Source organism: Pinus tabuliformis, chromosome 6, assembly GCF_031772625.1.
Source record: "Pinus tabuliformis cultivar Carrire ecotype Pingquan chromosome 6, CPIR1, whole genome shotgun sequence".
In the NCBI taxonomy this organism is placed as follows: Eukaryota; Viridiplantae; Streptophyta; class Pinopsida; order Pinales; family Pinaceae; genus Pinus; species Pinus tabuliformis.
Window position 1 is genome coordinate 645,668,886 of NC_142292.1, and position 19,298 is coordinate 645,688,183.

The 19,298-nt window shown below is 38.5% G+C and overlaps 1 protein-coding gene across 2 annotated transcripts in view; it reads right to left on the minus strand.

Moving 5' to 3' along the window:
• The window catches only part of OEP37 (chloroplast outer envelope protein 37), a 133,936-nt gene that overhangs the window by 93,033 nt on the left and 21,605 nt on the right, over window positions 1–19,298 (minus strand). The gene's annotated exons all lie outside the window — the stretch shown is intronic.

Genomic DNA, 19,298 nt, shown 5'->3' on the forward strand with positions numbered 1-19,298 from the left:
ATCAAATATATATATATATATATATATATATATATATATATATATATATATTTAATGTATTTTTTACAACGACTAAGTCATTGAAATTGAGCTGACCGAGTCGGAGTCGGAGTCGACCCTCGGCCGAGTCGGAGTTTTAAAACATTGGTCCAAATGACCCTCAAGCCTCCTCTTATACTTTTCTTGTTGAGTCTTCAACGGCCGAGATTAAATCTCTAATCAACAACTAAGATTAGATTTGGCTTGATCCATGTCTTTTAGAACATTCTCACCCAATTTTATATTAGCACCCATTAATATTTTAATTTTCCTAAGTTTAGACCTAGTAACTCCATTAAAAATATTAATTATTTTAATATCTCTCTAACCAGGTCGAATTTCCCCAAACCATTTCCAGGTCTTGGAGATCTCATGTGCTTTAGCCTCTCCACCAATTTTCATGGCTAGAGCACATCCGATGCTACCCCAAATCAAAACCTGCTGGAGTGGGCAAATCTTCTCACAACTACTGCTACTCTGTTGGGAAAATCAAACTTCTGGACTTGAAGTTCCCTTAGAAAAGAATTCCCTTGTTGGGTGCTCTTCCTTCCTCCTAACGTTATTCTACACTAGAAAAATGTTGCAAAATAGCTGCATCCCATTTGAAGATCTGCTCTGCAAGGAAAATATTGTTGCTCCCTCTGCCTTTGGTAATCTTTGATCTGGAAAATTTATTCTCTGTCGACTCTCCCAGAGAAATAAAATTTTCCTCAAAAATTGACTCTGCTGGTCAAAGGAACCGCGCTGCCTTTGACAGTTTCGAACTGCTGCCTACGCAGAGTTTCGAAATTCCTCTTCCCTTTTGCTACTGAGCTCTCCAACTTCTATCTGTGCTCTGATACCATGTGAAAATTTGGCTAACCCCAACTCCTACTGCAACCACTGATTTAGTTTCTTCTATTTGTTAAATGAATTGAACAAATTATTCACTGTCTTCTACGGTAAATATCGAAACTAATACATTGCAACCTTCACAAATAAAATATTGTGGAAGAAAAATAACGTTGGAAGAATAGATGCACACACACGCAGATACACAATTATTTTTGGACTAAGTCCCCAAAAAAACCCAATTTGGGAAAACCGGTGCAGTAACTGAGGGGTTTATTATATGCAGTAGTAAATCTGAGTACAAAACTAGGGATGCTCAAATCTAGCAGTCCATACAGAGAAATGACTACGATAAGTCTAGTGGGAAAAATCTCACTCCCACTGGCGATCTGACGTTGAACTTGGCTCAAAATGAGCTGCTCTCTACTGCCTCTATGCAATCCCTACGCCAGCCTACGCAATACTGCCTCCCACAACTCAGAATTGCTCCCCTCTCACTATATGATCAACTGTTGTCTGGAAGATGGACCCTTTTGGCCTCCGAACTCTCTCTCCGGCTTCTGGCACTGAATCACAACTTCTCCCCAACAAAATATGGAATCCCCTCTAAAGCACTATGTTGTCTCTCTGTGGCACTTACTTCCTCTCTGCAGTGCACTCACCAAAACTAGAAAAACTTCTTCCGACCTTACTATCCCTGCCCCTCTCTCACTGCTTCGAGCTCACTAGCTCTCTCTCGGGCAACTCAACGCTGCTACTCTGGAGTTTGATCTGCCAGTGAAATCGAACTGCTGGTGTCTGATGTATGTTCTCCAACCCCCATTGAAATTCTTCTTATAATCTCTCATTGAGAGATCAATGGCCAATATTACAACCTAATCGATGGCTAAGATTAACTAGCACTCGATCCATGTCTTCTTCTAGAAGATTCTCAATGCGCCTTAATTAATACCCTTTAATTAATCAGATTTCCTACGTTTAGACTTAAAAACCATTAAAAAAGAATAATTATTTTAATTAAGTCGTCTCTAAGTGGAATTTCCAGAAACGATTTATGGGTTTTGGAGAATACATGTATTCTAGGCTCTCCACCAAATTTTGTGGCTAGAACATATCCGATGCTACAAAAACTAACACTTCATAAAGGTTACTCTAAAATATGATCGAATCCACAAAATTATGACTTTAAGGAACACAAGATTTCAGGAAAATAGGTCTTGAAACCAAGGAATTGAAAATGACTGATCTGACAACAGTTTTGGAGTTTTCGACTTTCCATACTTGCTCCAAATGATGCAATGAATCTGCAAGTATGGGACATGTGCTGCCGCTAGAAACTTGTCCAATTGACATGAGAGTATACTGTGATGTGTCCTCCACATATACCTGTATATGAACCACCTGCCTAAAAAGCTGTCCAATGATCAATAATTGAGAATATAAAATTCTGTGATCATGTGCCAAGCCTGAAAAAATCTTCCAAAACATTGACGCTGAACAATTGATCAACCAACCAGTCCATCCCGTGATGTACCTACAAACAATCTCTGATAAGTGCCTCAAATGGATTTTGAAAAAAGCCATTTTGGGTGCTGCCACACCTTTCTTTTTCACAAAAAAATCCCTCAAGTTTTTTTCTTTCCATCTGTTTTCTCTGCTGTGACATGTCCAGTAAATGTTTCCTGTTTGGGAAACTCCTGGGAAAAGTTTCTGTATGCTTTTAAGGTGTTTTGGACCTGTTTTCTGTACCAGAAACATTTGTGGGCAGAAAATGCATGGTAAACAGGCAGTTTTTGCAATATAGTCTATGTTCTAGAAATTTAAGCATGCTAATATGCATCATGATGGCCACGTGTTTGTAATGCATATGTAAGTACAGTTAGTTGAGTTAATCTTATAGATGTTGAGGGTAATTTCTATGATAACATTATTTACAGTTTGAACCAAGCTATCGTTTCAGATCAATTCTAGCTTATGCCTTTTATAGATTTTGTGATAAATGTTTGTCACATGTCTTCCATATCTCTATGTATGCGCGAGTCACCATTTCTATCAAGTTAAAAAGGACTATTAGACATTTAAACATGATCAATGTATGGCACAGGAATTGCATAAAACTTGGTGAAATATATTTATAACAGACATCGATTCTTGATTTCCAATTGGTCTGAACCACATTTTCACCATCTACACTTACAGAGTAACATGGCCAGCAAGACGCGTGAGCTTCTTTCTTCTTTCTTCTTCTTGGTCTTGTAGTGAGCAGCTTTGGGTCTTTGCTTTTTATCTAGTTCCTCTTGGTCATACTCGTGCACTACTTGATACTTCATTACGTACTTTATAATTTGTTTTCCTAGTTTTTAATTTAAAAGTTTTAAGATGGTATAGGATGTCTTGTCCTCCAAATGCCTAAACAGATGGATTACTTTTATAAAAAACTGATATTTATATTACCAAGGGATGTAATTAGCACGGCTTCAAAGATACATGCCAAGTCATCTTTCCCCATACTTACCAATGCAAAAAGAGCAAGTGCATGTGTCCTCGTTCTTACAATTAGCTTGGATACAAGCCCTTTATACAAGTGTTGTACACGACGTATAAGTATGATCTACAGATTGCTTTTGTGTACTTACTATTAATGCACATTAATATACAAAATAATATCATGAATATTTGTAGGAGTCCTATGTTTTGTTAGGATTTGTTGTCTAGTGATTTGGGTTTTCTCTGGATCATTTTTCCTCTGTAAGCATGCATCTCGTTTTGAGTGATTTAACATAAGTTAATAATTTCATTTGTGAAAGTTAATTTCAACATACCATTACCTGGGCCGGGCAAGATAATTAATATTCCTTTTTGGTATCTTTGAATAGGTTTTTAGTGTTAAGAATGTTAATGTATTTACTTAAAGCGCTTTAAAGTAAAAAATTTATACTGATTCCTGGTTGTAATTACAAATACATCGTCTTCAAATTTACAGGAGCAATGAGAAACAACTGAACCTGTTTTATAATGTAATAAGGAGTGAAAATTCGATGAGAAATTTATCTATGCAGGTTTGCTCATACAATACTCAGATATTGTCGATCTCCCCAATATGATCATGAAGATATCAAAATGCGTATATTTGCCTTTTCTTTAGAGGGTGATGCTTTGAACTGGTTTAATAATTGTCCTGAAGATTCTTTCACTTCTTTACAAGACATCGTCAATGCTTTTAAAGATAGATATGGTTATCAATATAGCTTGCCTTGTGCCCCTAAAATTATGCAATAGAATGAAAGTGATCTTGTGAAGGATCCAGCTATTGATGAAAGACTTCAAGACAATTCTCCATATCAGAATGTGCCAGCAACTTGTACCATTGCAGATCAAATCCATGACAGTGGGAAAACAGGGACAAATTGTCAAATCAGCGTCAACAATGAAAGGGAAAATCATAAGCAAATTATAGAAGAACTAATGCGGCTGGTAAAAAATATGGAGCTTAATCAAGAAAAAATTGTAACTGATTAAGTCAAGGATATGAAAACTTTATACACCCACCTGGAAAAACGTGATAAGGAGATGGAAATCATGAGAATTAAACACTCTAATGATGTAACCAACATGCAAAGTCAGTGTGCTAAGGAAATGGAAACCATGAAAGCTAATCATGACAGGGAAATTAATTCTATGCAAAACAAGTTATTAGCCCTAGAGGAAAATATGAGGATCATGGAATTCAATCATTCAAATCAAGTGACTTCCATGGAAGCAAGTTATCAGGAAGAAATAAGTGTGATTCAGAACAAGTTGTCAACTATGGATGGAAAAGACCATCATGAGATTCGATTATAATAATCAGCAAGGAAATCATAAGAAAGAGATAAACTATATGCATCATTGTTTCATGGGCATGAAAGCAAAGAATGAAAAAATAATAAAAGATGTGGAAGCTGGTCAGATATGTCTTCAGAATAAGTTATTGACCATGGAAGAAAACCATGCCAAGGAAGTCAGTGCTATGAAGGTTGAACACTCTAGCCAGATGGATGCCATAACAATACAGGTACAGAAACTTCAGCATCAGTCAGAGGATGAAAGAAACAAGGAAACGTCAACAGATCATAAGCCTCCCTATCTGTTGCAACAAGCTCCATCTTATTATGAGGTCCTTTGTTCCATTGAGAAGTGGCTAATTGAAGGTGACATGGATAAAATGGAAATTAATAATCAGGTTGATGCTCACACGGTTAATCCACCAGTCATAAAAGATCAAGTTATTACTCGTGACACCTGTGCCACTGATCCATCACTCTTGACAGAGCAGATGCAGAATGAAGAAAAACATGTCATGCATATCTTACATGCTTCATCTAAGAATTTTGAAGCAGAATGTTCCACATCATCAGTGATACAGCCTGCCACAAAGAAAAAGCGCAAGGGAAAGAGAATGTGAAAGCGGTTTGATGCATCGGATGGTCGCGAGCAACTTGATTTTCGGATAGGAAAAGGTCCTTAAGTGTGCAGGATTGGACATGGCACATTTGAGAAACAGCCGACAGATTTGCTTGAAAGCAGGCAAATGCTCTATATTGAACATATCTAATGCCATGGGGCATCTTTGTATTGTATTTCTAACCTTATGCCCTGTTATTTCAGTATTTCATTTTGTAGTTAGATTTATGTTTTTCATGTTGTTTGACTAGTTAATAAATGAAGAGCTTATATCTTTCATGTGCTTAATGTTATATGATGATTTTTGGATGGAGGCTACTTATGTTATATTGTGTGTTGCATGGATGCAGATTCTGGATTCTTACATTCCTCCAATGCAACAACATGTCCCCAAGTAGAGCCAGATGTTGACCACTACATGTCAATGACCCATAGCAGTACACCCCCTTTTTTCACAAAAGGGATAGTGCTTGATCGATGTGTTCGGGTCGTCCAGCTATCATCATCTTATAATATAAACCTAGTGTGCATGTATATAATGTAAATAATCTCAGCAGATTCGTGCCGTGTATGTAATTACCTAAGTAAACCTACTTTTCTGGTGACGATCTACATTCCGGGAGGTTTTTTGTCTCACCAATCCATTCTCAGATGGTCAGCAGACTTTTCCTTCAGCCTTACCCCAAAGCCGGAATGGATTTTGTCATTGGGATCTTAGGGGAGTCCTAGTGTTCTAGATCGAGTCTATCTAAAAGTGATTTGGGAATAATCCTAACCATTTGGTTAAGTTATTTTATTACAAATTGCTTGGTCTGCTGAATTATATTTGTGTCGCAGAACTAGGTAGTCTCTGAGGGTCTTTTGCAAATGGGTTTTCCCCCTTGAAATGTAAAAAATGTAAAAATCATGATGTAAAGTGCCTTGAGGGTTAGAAAAATAATTTATCCCCTCATAGGTTAATTAATTAAATTTTCTGGCCAAAATTAACTAAAATCCTAAGCCAAAAATTTAATTAATTATAGATCCTATGCAAATTTAAATTTTCCAAAGGCAAAATTTGTGGGTCCTTAAAATTCAAATTTTAAAAGGTCCAAGGACTGAGGTAAATTAATTATTTTGCTAAATTTAAAGCCTTTGGTCCATAGGGTTTAAGTCAAAGTCAAATTTTTGAAGAAATTAACTCAAAATTTTTATTTTTGAGTTAATTAAAATGCATTTAATTGAAAATTTCGAATTTCCTCAAGAATTTAAAATTTCGACAGATGAAATTAAAAGAAATTTTAATCTTCATCAATGGTTGAGATTGCTTTAACGAGGATCACTCGAACCAACCGTGGAAGGATTTATATTTAAATAGGATGTCATTTGTTAGTCAGTTCATCTGATCTCTCGATCGTGTACTAAGCTCTCAAGCTCTCTTGTATACTTTTTTTAGAATTAATGCAAAAGTCTTTGGGGTTTCAATGCTATAGTGTTCATCTTCGTGAATTTATGGTACCATTGTTTTAATTTCGTCTTAATATTACGTGAAAACTATCAATCAATAGCTCTCTTAGAATAATCTGAATACAGGTATCTTATGCAGTTTGTTGGATCTAGGGTAACATTTTTAATTTTGATTGAAGTAGCAGGTATCTCTATTTCCTCATAATTTTGTTGTTGTTCTATTTCTCTACTTGATTTGATGGTTGATCTAGTGTTTGCAGAAGATCTCTCAAGTTCTCATTGAGCGTTTAGGGATAGTTCTCGGTTGGACCAACCAACTCTCAACACATATTTTCTGAAGAGCCTTCTTCATATAAGCCTCAAGATTTATCTAACGATAATCTTTTTTCTGTGGGGTGTTTTTGGGCTAGTACCTCTCTAAAATTTCAAAATCTTTTAAATATTTTGTGGAATTTTTTATAGAACTGGCTATTAAGGGCCTTAGATTATCAGATCTGAGAGCGAAGTTGGACTCATACTCCTCAGATTTGATAGATCTGTAAATTATTTGTATAGATCTATTATTTACTTGTGTAGATCTGAAATTTTGTAACATACTTTTGAATTTTTACACTTGGGGTTTTTCGGATTTTCTCTATTTTTGTACATATTGGGTATTGGGTTTTTCTCTTTTCATTTGTGCAGAAATAGATCTGAGAAATCAGCCAAGTAAATCTTCATATCTGAGCTAGATCTAGACCCTGGAGGGCAAGATCTGGACTCAAAGATTGTTTGCAGGAATAGATCTGAGAAATCAACCAAGAAAATCTTCAAATCTGAGCTAGATCTAGACCCTGGAGGGCAAGATTTGGGCTCAAAGATTCTTTGCAGGAATAGATATGAGAAATCAGCCAAGTAAATCTTCAGATCTGAGATTTTTCAAGCAGATCTGAGGGTTTTGAGACAAATCTAGGCCCTGGACGGCAATACCTTATCCCAAATCTTTTTACAAGGCCAGCCATTAAAGATTTTGCAATAAATCTGAAGATCTGAAGCAAGTCTTCCTGAAACCCAGTTTGGCATACCTGGTCAAGAAATTTAGCCGTTGGATATTCTGCTCTGACTATTTAATATGCAAAGCGAGATCTGTTCATTCAACTTGTCCTAACGATGAACCACACTGGTTGGTTCGAAACACGTCGACAAAATCATCCCGATGTGATTTTCGCCCAAGAATCTTCTCTCAAATTTGATATGGATCACAGAAGCCTAAATTCAATAAAATAATTTTTTTCAAAACAAGGGTTTCAAGTTTTGGGGCTCCTAAGCCCAGATCTGCCTTCTCCTAACCCAAAGCTAGTTCTATTGGGCCTAGTGCTAGCTCTCATTGGCCCTAGATTCCCTTGCTCCATTTCTGATTTGAATATTTGATTTTCTGAAGCTAATCATTGGTGGGTTTTTTGCAGCAAAATTTGTGTTTCAGATATTGAAATTTTTTTGGCAACTTGGGCAAATGATCTTCAAGGCCTAGGGCCTAAGGGTTTGATCTCTAAACCATTTTTTCCTCACTGTTTGCTACAGCAGTCATATACCTTTCTAATAGTGGTGAAAAACACATCTAAGTGTTTGAAATTAACTAAAAAATTGCTAAATACATTAATAAGTCATTTATGTTTGATGTGTATCAAGAATTTGGCCTAGATCTACATTTTGAGTCACTGTTATCTCTGAATAATTTTGTTTTTGAAATCTGAAATATAGCAGTGGAAAAATTTCATGTGGGTTAGCCTAAAATCAGTGCCTAAGTTGTCTAATACATTAAGGAATTAATTTCTTGAGTTGGGCATTCATCATTAGGCTTATTTCATGTTTTAATTGCTGGTTGTAATAAATATATCAGATCTTATATAATTTCGGAAATCACATCACAACAGGCTGAAAATTTTTTATAATTTATGTGGGCAAGTTTGGAAAAATTTCAGTAAATTTTGCCATAAAGATATCATTGATAGCTTACTATTTCATTGTCATATTGTTGTTGTCATAAAGTTTTTCTTACTGCTGTCCTAAAAATTAATTTTTGAAAAGTAAGTATTCTGTCATGGAATTGTGATAAAATGCATATCCTTTGTTTCATATACTGAGTATTTTTTTTGAGCATCTGTTGACATTGATATCGAATTGCAAAGTTGTTTTTGTTCTCTTTGAGCTAAATTGTATCAAGAAGATTTGAAATAAGATGGTGTTTTAACAATAGTATCTTCAAGAGTTTATTTTCTAAGTCTTCATCTAAAAAAAAGGCGAGCATTTCATTTGGGTAATTGAGGGCTTTTGCAGCATAAGTGTTTTCTCATTCTCGAGTCTAACTTCATCTCATCTTCCTGTGCATTTGCATATAAGTTAACTTCACATAGATAAAATTTACTTCCAAGCATAAGCTTGGTTGATAGATAGATAGATCTCCATCCGCCTTTTGTTGAGAAGCCTGTTTTAATAGTACTTAAAACGGTGACCTTGCAGTCGTCAAAGCCACAGTTCTCTACAGCGCCGGAGGCACCCGGTATGTTAGAATTTCAGGAGAGGTATCGTTAATCACACCTTAGTGTGCTTCTCCTGATCTTCTCTCTGCCAATTACTACGAAATCAGGCTCAACACAGAAAGGATTGAAGGGTTCACATTTAAATAGGCATTTAACTAAAATTAACCAAGATTCTTACATCTCACATTAGTTTTAAGATCTGCATTTCATATAAAATAGTCATTCATCTAAGCAGCAGTTGCTAATCGATTACCTGGTCTTAATTTCCCTAGCAAGATCGTTGACTCCATAAGGCACGGGTATCGATCGTTTAAAATCTAATCAAATCCTATAAGTTTTGCTAAATCTTAATCAAGTACTTGATCGCTTCATTGTGTCTCCTGAACTGGTTGGTTCCCAACTAGTTCTTCTTCATTCCATTTTTCCATATGGTCTACCCCCCTTAGCCTGCTGTAGGGAGACAGCTTAAACGGAGAGATTGGGGATCAGGGTGACAACGCCCGATCTGAGCTGTTGTCGCGGTGCCTAGACATTTTGTGCAACAATAGACCTTATGCACATTCTCCTATAACAAAGATACTTTATTGTATTTTTGCATGCATGCATCCTCGAGGACATAGTAGACGTGGACCTTGTAACATCTTCACTTGCTCAAAAACCCTATTTTTAGTGATGCACCCTCTCTCTTGGAGAATTGTTGCATATTCCTTCATTATTTTGGATAAGGCAACTTCTCTTGGAGAGAGTGGAGGGCACATATTCACCTCACATAATCAACCATTGGCATTATTATATTATTTCTTTGATTATTTCTTTGACTTGTCATTTATGACTTAGAAAATATTAGAGATATGATCCTTAAAATTGACTTAGCAAAGGCTTTTGATCGTATCAGTTGGCTATATTTGAGAATGCTCTTGACTCATCTAGGTTTCCCTATAGCCTTCATTAACTGGATCATGTGTTGCATTTCCAATGTCTCTTATAGTGGTCTTATCAATGGTTATGCCTCCCCATTTTTTCATGTTGAGCGAGGTCTTAGACAAGGTTGTCCACTCTCTCCCATTCTTTTTTTGTTGTTCATGGAAGGTTTGAGTCGGCTCATCTCTAAGGAAAGAAGATTAGGCAGACTACAAGGTACTAAAATTACCAATAGATGCACCGTATCTCACCTGCTTTTTGTTGATGATGTGCAAATTTTCCTTAATGTATAGATTGGTGACTCATCTATATTCTTTTTTGTCCTCAAGTCCTTCCGCCTTGCCACTGGGGAGCGCAATCAACAAAAATCGACTCTAACTATTGTTGGATGCTCCTAATATGAAATAAACTTTGCTCATCAGAGATTTCCCTTCCCAATTCTCCCCTTTGAAGATGGTCTCAAATACCTTGGATTTCGACTCAAGCCCATTCACTACAAAATAGTTGATTGGATATGGCTAGTGGCTAAGATTGAAAGGAGACTGAATATCCAGAACCATAGATGGCTATCTAGGGTTGGTCGCCTCACTCTTATTAAATCTGCTCTAGAAGCAACACCGATGTACTGGATGTCCTTGGCTTGGATTCCAAGGGGCTTTTTGTCTAGAATTCAACAGTTGCATTGTAGATTCCTATGGAAGGGGAAACAAGAGGCACATACTTATGCTTGGGTCAAATGGGATCACATCATCCTTCCTAAGAAATGGGGAGGATGGGGCATGAAAAACCTTGATGCCTTTGCAAAAGCACTAGCTGCCAAGATGGGATAGCAAGTTCTCACTGCAAAGAATTTGTGGACCAAGGTGGTCATACAAAAATATATCAGTCCACTTCACCTCCTTGATTGTTAAAATTGGAAACTAGGGCCAAACTTCATATGGGTCATCTTATTCATAGCTGATAATATTTTTATTAGATTCCTCTCATCGAGAGGTGTAGGATTGATCTAAAGATCATCTGATTCCGATAAGTATTCATGGAGATATGAATTTATTTTGATTATGGAATTATTATCAAGCCGACCTACAACTTATGTAGGCTCAAGAAGTCCAAACGTCATGTCTATTCCACCTCTACGTTTTAGTATAAATAGAAGAGGACTTCAAGTCATTTCTACACACACTTGGATCTCTTCCTCTCTCTACTTGTCTTTGGGTTTTAGTAGGAGGAGAGATCCTAAGGTGAAGTCGATGATGCCGGTGATGCCGATGACACCGGTGAAGCCGATGATGCTGGTGATGCCAGGTGAAGCCGATGATGCCGGTGATGCCAGGTGAAGCCGATGATGCCGGTGAAGCCGATGATGCCGGTGATAACGATGATGCCGGTGAAGCCGATGATGCCGATGAAGATGATGTCAGTGATGCCGATGATGTCGGTGACACCGGTGATGATGATGTCGGTGATGCCGATGATGCTGGCGATGCCGATGATACTGATGCCGCTTATGCCGATGATACTGATGCCGCTTATGCCGATGATGTTGATGCCACTGATCTAGGGTTTGTTGCTGCTGATGTAAATCAAATTTATGTACTATTTCTCTCTACTGAATTATTGAAGATAAAAGAAGATTTGATCAAAGGGTTTCCCCATATTGGGGTTTGTCCCTGGCTATCCGCCACATCTTGTGTCTCTTGTCTTGGCTTGTTTTCTGTTGATCGTTTAATGTTCTATCGGCACTTTATTTATGTACATGTGATTGCTAATCTGTGGATAATAATAAGAAAGATAAGTAAATTGCTCTAAGCATAGAACATACCATAAAATTAACACGGTATCATAGCTGAAATGAAGACAATGCCCAAGCAAGAGTGAAAGAGCAATCACCGATAACAGTTGGGACAAGACAAAAGAATCAATGGGTTCAAATTCACCGAGGGTGAAGTGGAAGCAGAGAATATTATCATAATGGCGCAGTGGAAGTTTTTGATGGCCTACTTAAAGATCACTTCATTGGGAAGTTCAGATCTAAGGGTGTAGGGAATGTTACCCCTCAATTGAATGAAGGTAACTCGATTCATTTATAGAATCTATTTTATGTACCTAATCGCAAGAAGAACCTAATGTCCATCTCGGCAATGGAAGTCAAAGGTTACAGGGTGGCACTCATCGATAGAAAGGTACGTGTTTGAAAATAGATTTTTTCAAAGATGTTTTTGTGTTTAGGGTTGTATCAAGTTGCAGGAAGTCCATTTGGGGACCATGTCATTGACACAGCACCAGAGGTCTGTGAGTCAGATGGTGACAGAGATGCCTGAATTCAAAAAGAGCATGAAGGTACATGTCTGAGATGTACCGAACGAAAATCTTACAAGGGGACCATTCCCCTCATGTAGCAGGTCCACAGGTTTGGAACAACCTGTGGAGTTTGAGATTCATGAACGAGAATCTCATGTATACAAGTGGAAGAAATCCCTCTATGGATTGAAGCAAAACACCCCGGGCATAGTATGAGAGGATTGATAGTTGTTTGATGAAGCTAAGATTCACTAGGAGTGAAACCGATCCAAACCATTCCCCAAAGGTTGTGGAAGAGACCTCTCATATTGGCACCTCATAAGGACCTATTTCTGACAGGTGAAGACCCTCCCATTTGTAGAAGTAAGAGGGAGTTGGATTCCGAATGTGGAATGATAAACTGCAAGCCTCTGACTACCTCAAGGATATTAACTTTCAGAAGTTATATGGTAGTGATGTCGGACTAGATTTGGGAAATGCCTCTGAATTTCATAAACTCAATCACGTTGATGTTCTTGGTGAACTTCCGTCCGAACATATGTTTTGCAATTAGCATGGTGAGCACATATTTGGTTGAGTCTCACTGGATTGGTGCCAAGAATCCTCTCAGATATCTTCGGGGCAAAATCTCTCATGGATTGAGATACACTGCCAAAAATATGAAAACTGCATGATTATTCGAATGCTGACTGGGAAGGCATTGTGGAGGATCACTAGAGCACTTCTCAGTGTTGGTTCTCTTTGGATTCTGCTTCGATATCATGGATGAGCAGGAAGCAGAAATCGGTTGTTATAAGTACCGTCGAGACCGGATACATAACTACGAGTATGACCTCGTATGAAGTTGCCTGGTTGTGGAAACTCTTCAGTGAGTACACATGATGAATACCACTGTGATTCTCTATGACAACCAGAGGTGGGATTCGATTATTGAGGAATCCCATGGTAGGAGTTGTACCCACTATGACGCTGACTTCGGGTCGGTTGAGACCATAGTTTTAAAAACCGTTTTGAAAAACCGGTAACCGGTCAAACCGGCCGGTTAGCTAGCTGGCCGGTCGGAACCGGCCTAAAAACCCGGTTTAACCCATCACTTGCCCGATTTTTTGACCTAACCGGTAAAAACCGGCCACCGGTCAAACCGGCCGGTTAGCTAGCTGGCCGGTCGGAACCGGCCTAAAAACCCGGTTTAACCCATCACTTGCCCGATTTTTTGACCTAACCGGTAAAAACCGGCCGGTTTATGGCATGCCCATCGAATGTTGGAAAAAGGCGTGGCTGGTTTGTGGTTTAGGGGTTTTAGGGGGGAGGTAAAGGTATTTTCCCTCCAAAAACACCCTCTCCAAGCTATAAGAGACCCCTCTCACTCTCATTTGTCTCACACAACTTATTTGGAGTGTTTGTGAGTGTTTGTGAGTTTGTTTGTGAGCTTGGAGAGTGTGGAGTTTTTGCTGAAGTAGTCATCTTGGAGTTGGAGTTGGAGCTATTTTGGAGATAGTGTGTAGCTGTCAGTGGAGTTGCCATCTTCAAGAGGAGGCTAAGGGAGCTAGTTTGCATTTCCAGGTAAGGATTTGCACTTGATAATTCCTCATTTGAGTCTGCTGTCCATGAATTTTTTTTTTGTGTTATAAACTTCTCACTTCTATGATCTACCATCCAGGGAGTCATCATGCCTCCAAAAGCCATGATATGATTGATGGCAAAATGATCTGCAAATATTGCCAAAAATCCATTCAAGGAGGGGGTATTAACAGGTTCAAGCAACACTTGGCTGGGATAGGAGGCCATGTAAAGCCATGTGGAGCACCAAATGAAATAATAGGGCATATTAGGGCAGAATACCTTCAGAAGTTTGAGACTCAAGTCACTGAACCAATAGAGAAGTTTGTGGCTACACAATTTGGGAGTCGAGACTCAACCAACTGAGTTTGATCATGATGACTGAGACTCATGAGAAGTTTCAACTTCAAGTGATAATGTTGATCACTATTATAGTATTACTATTATCATATATGTAGAGTCTAGACTGAAGTCTTGTAGTAGGCCACTGGCCCCATAGTTTGTAGGCTTTATTTTTGCACTCTAGTGGCCATTTAGAGCCTCATTGCTTATGTATTTTGTCGATGATATGTATTGCACTCGGTGCCATTTTGATATATTCACCTTTAAGGCTTTACATGGTATATCAATGAGCAATCTTTGCATATTTTGTCTCTATTGGCTTGGAATCATGGTTTTAAATCTTAAAAATAGTTTTTTTCATTAAAAAATAATTATTTAATGTATTTTTCTAAAACCGGTTCGTTTAGACCAAACCAGTCCCGGTTAGACCGGTTCCGGTCGGTAAACCGGTTCATTAGGTGGACCGGTCCGGTCACCGGTTCCGGTTTTAAAAACTATGGTTGAGACTAGTCTGGGACTAGTGGTACATACTCTAAGACTGACCTGTGGTCAATGCAGTACTGGTCTGGGACCAGTGAGAATGGTACATACTATGACGCTGACTTCGGGTCGGTTCAGACTGGTCTGGGACCAATGGTACACTCTCTGAGACTACGATACTGGTCTGGGACCAGTGGTAGGAGTGGTACCTACTATGACACTGACTTCGGGTCGGTTGAGATTGGTCTGGGACCAGTGGTACGCACTCTAAGACTGACTTTGAGTCAGTGGAGGATGATACTGGTCTGGGACCAATGGTAGGAGTTGTACTCACTATGACGCTGACTTCAGGTTGGTTGAGACTGGTCTGGGACCAGTGGTACATACTCTGAGACTGACTTTGAGTCAATATGATACATCCTCGATCATTTATTCTTCTTCATAATTCGGACAAAAGCAGAGCAGAGCAAATCAGAGAAATGCAGTACAAATCAATACAGGGCAGAACAAGACAAAGTAGAACAGGCAGAATAGAGCAGAGCAGGGAAAGGGTCAGGCTATACAGGGCAGTGCATTTGATGGATGAATAGTAGCAACCGATAGACAGATTACAGATGAAGTTCTCCCTAGTTGAGAGGGAGTGTTAAAATTGGCAACTAGGGCCAAACGTCATGTGGGTCATCTTATTCATGGCTGATAATATTTTTATTAGATTCCTCTCATCAAGAGGTGTAGGATTGATCTAAAGATCATCCGGTTCCGATAAGTATTCATGGAGATATGAATTTATTTTGATTATGGAATTATTATCAAGCCGACCTACAACTTAAGTAGGCTCAAGAAGCCCAAACGTCATGTCTATTCCACCTCTACGTTTTAGTATAAATAGAAGAGGACTTTAAGTCATTTCTACGCACACTTGGATCTCTTCTTCTCTCTACTTGTCTTTGGGTTTTAGAAGGAGGAGAGATCCTAAGGTGAAGCCGATGATGTCGGTGAAGCCGGTGATGCTGGTGATGTCGGTAAAGCCAATGATGCCGGTGAAGCCGATGAAGCCGATGATGCTGACGATGCCAGTGATGTCGATGATGTTAGTGATACCGATGATGCCGGTGATACCGATGATGCCGGTGAAGCCGATGATGCCGGTGAAGCTGATGATGCCAGTGATGTTGGTGATGCCGATGATGCCGATGAAGTCGCTGATGCCGGTGAAGTCACTGATGCCGGTGAAGCCAATGATGTCGGTGATGCCGATGATGCTGATGATGATGATGCCTGTTGATGTCGATGATACTAATGTCGATGATGCTGATGCCACTAATGCTAATGCCGCTAATCTAGGGTTTGTTGCTGCTGATGTAAATCAAATTTATGTACTATTTCTCTCTACTGAATTATTGAAGATAAAAGAAGATTTGATCAAAGGGTTTCCCCATATTGGGGTTTGTCCCTGGCTAGCTGCCACATCTTGTGTCTCTTGTCTTGGCTTGTTTTCTATTGATCATTTAATGTTCTATCTGCACTTTACTTATGTACATATGATTGCTAATCTATGGATAATAATAAGAAAGATAAGTAAACCGCTCTAAGCATAGAACATACCATAAAATTAACATTGATTGGATCAGATGCCCTTCATGGAATAGATATAACATATCAACTATCTTGCGAGTTGTTTTGAACTCTAAATCTTACATTCGTGATGGACTGACCTAGAGGATTGGAACTGGCAACGTGGTCCCAATTGGCTTGGATCCTTAGTCTGGATGTGGGAACGCATTTCATCTTCCCCCAGAGCTCATACATTTTCTCTTGAACTTAGGTATCTCTCACCTTGCCCACATTGTTGATCTGAACAACTCTACTATTTCCTCTCAAGCTTGGAAATCTGCTGATCAATTAGGAATTCCAGATAACTTGTGTAATGAATGGCACTCCTACACTAACGCTCTCTCTGAATCACATGTTCGGATCACAGATGGTGAGGATGAGCTCATTTGGGTACATGCACAACATGGTTCCTATTCTCCAAAGGAAGGTTATCCCATAATTTTCTCTAATCATAAGCCCCCTGTTATTGACTGGTGGTGGCGCGCACTCTGGAAGTTGAAGGCACCTCCTAGAGCAAAGTTATTCATGTGGTGTATCCTTCGTAATAAAGCTCCCACTGGGGATAACTTACAGAGGTGCTCATTCCAAGGACCAACCTGGTGCATCCTCTGTCGACAGGCTGCAAAATCAATTGAACATCTTTTTCTTCATTGCACTATCACCACATCTTTCTGGAATCATGTTCTTTCATCATTACACTTATCCAACAGATGGCAAGGTACAAATATCTTGGAGGCTTGGCAATCGTGGTGGTCTGTCGCGCTTCCCATCAAAATCAGGAACCTCCCCCTCCTGATCTGTTGGTGCATATGGTTGCACAAAAACAAGCTCATATTCAAGGGCATCGCTCATATTCAACTCATCTTATCTCAATTTATAACAGTATTCCAAAGGATGATCGCCCACATCCACCTCGCACTATTATTGCAGAAACTATTGATAGAAACTTACCATGGGCATATTTTGATGGATCAGCTCAGCAGAATGGTTGTGGAGGGGGAGTGCTCCTTCATCTCACTGACAATCATTTTTTCAAAATATAGATGGGTCTGGGAGAAGGAACAAACAATTATGTTGAGCTTATTACCCTCTGACATTTGTTACACTTTGCACTTGAGAAGGGATGTAGACACATTCAGATTTTTGGCGATTCCAAACTCATCATAAATTGGTTTAATCAACAATTTGTCTGTCACGTGCACACACTCTGGAATATATTGGATGAGACTTTGCTACTGAAATCACATTTTGACACTCACTTGTCATCACATCTACAAGGAGTGCAACCAGATTTCTGACAGACTATCCAAGGAGGTCACGCTCCAGCCTCGGGGGCATTGGATGATCCAGGAGTAGACAGGGTACGAATACTACCAGTATTTTCACAGACCATATGATGATCAACAGCATGTTGGGGTAGCCAGGCCCTGATTTTTTGATGATTCTGAGTCTTGACAAGGTTTATATTTTTATCAGACTATCCATGTATATATTTTTTTCAGACATGTAATTTTGTATTTAACTTATCATTCTCCTATCCTGGGATAGATTTTTGTGGCAATATCCACACTCTTTTGCATATGCTTCCTAAAGCATCTACAACATGTAATTTTCAACATCTTAATGAAAACTGCGAATTTTCCCTGGGAAAAAATGAGTTACAAAATATTGTATTTTATCCTAAGAGAAGAGTCTCCCCTGATATAAAGGAGTTTTCTCTCTGTTTGTGATGGCTAGAAGAATGAGGATTGAAGGATTTCTCCCCTTGGGCTACATTGTACATCAAATTGGCAAGCCCAATGGAATATTGGATGTATTGCTTCTCTTTTATGTGAGGCATTTATGTTTGCACTATTTGACATGTTGGTGATTATTTTTGGAAAACGTTGTAACTTGTTATGAAGGCCTTGTAATGGAGTATCTTCCATTTCAATGGTATAATGTGACAATATAATCCTCTTATACTTTCATTGTTATGTTCAACTTGCATCTATTATAGTTGTTGCTAAAAGTAATATGGCATCACCTTCATATTCATCTTTAAGAGCAACACCCCTAACTCTCCAAGGTTAAATTTCTATTGTAATTTTCAGTGAAATAAGGTTGTTTTGTGGTATCTTTAACAACCCTTCTCTTCCTACATATTCATGCACTCACGCTCTTAAATCCATGCTTCTTTGACTCCATTTCGCCTGAGACTAGTTAGCCACAAATCTTGGGGTTTCCATCACCCTTAATTTTCTCAATCCCTTCATCTTTTTACTATTGCTACAACCCCTTGTTTTGTTAAGGCTTACTCTTTGAACATCACCTAGAACCTCCACTCCATAGCCTTAGCAATCCTACTTGGAGATACCCCCTTCTTATTGGAGACGGTCCAACCTAAAGTGAGAGGAAGAGCTATTGTGGTAACAATCGGTAGCCTTCCTATGTCAAACAAAGCTATCACTTACATGCTTGGGACATTACACTTTGTGGGTGCTAGATTTTTTATATCATACTATCTAAGAAAATAACAATGATTTTAGATTTAATTTTCATTGTTTCAAGCTAGCTTGATACATGTTGTTTGGAACAAAAATTTTTAGAAGTGCAAGAGTATATTTCAAAGTATGTTTCCAGATATAAATTCCCAAAAACATGTGGACATTTTCAACGGTTTTGAAATGTGTTCTAACGTATTTGTGCATTTTTGACCAAAAAACGCAAGGGCTTATGGCTTCGAGCATTTTCTACAAATTATTAAGAATGTATTTTCATGTTAAAAAAAATTAGGGATACATGTTGCTCTTAATTCCCAAA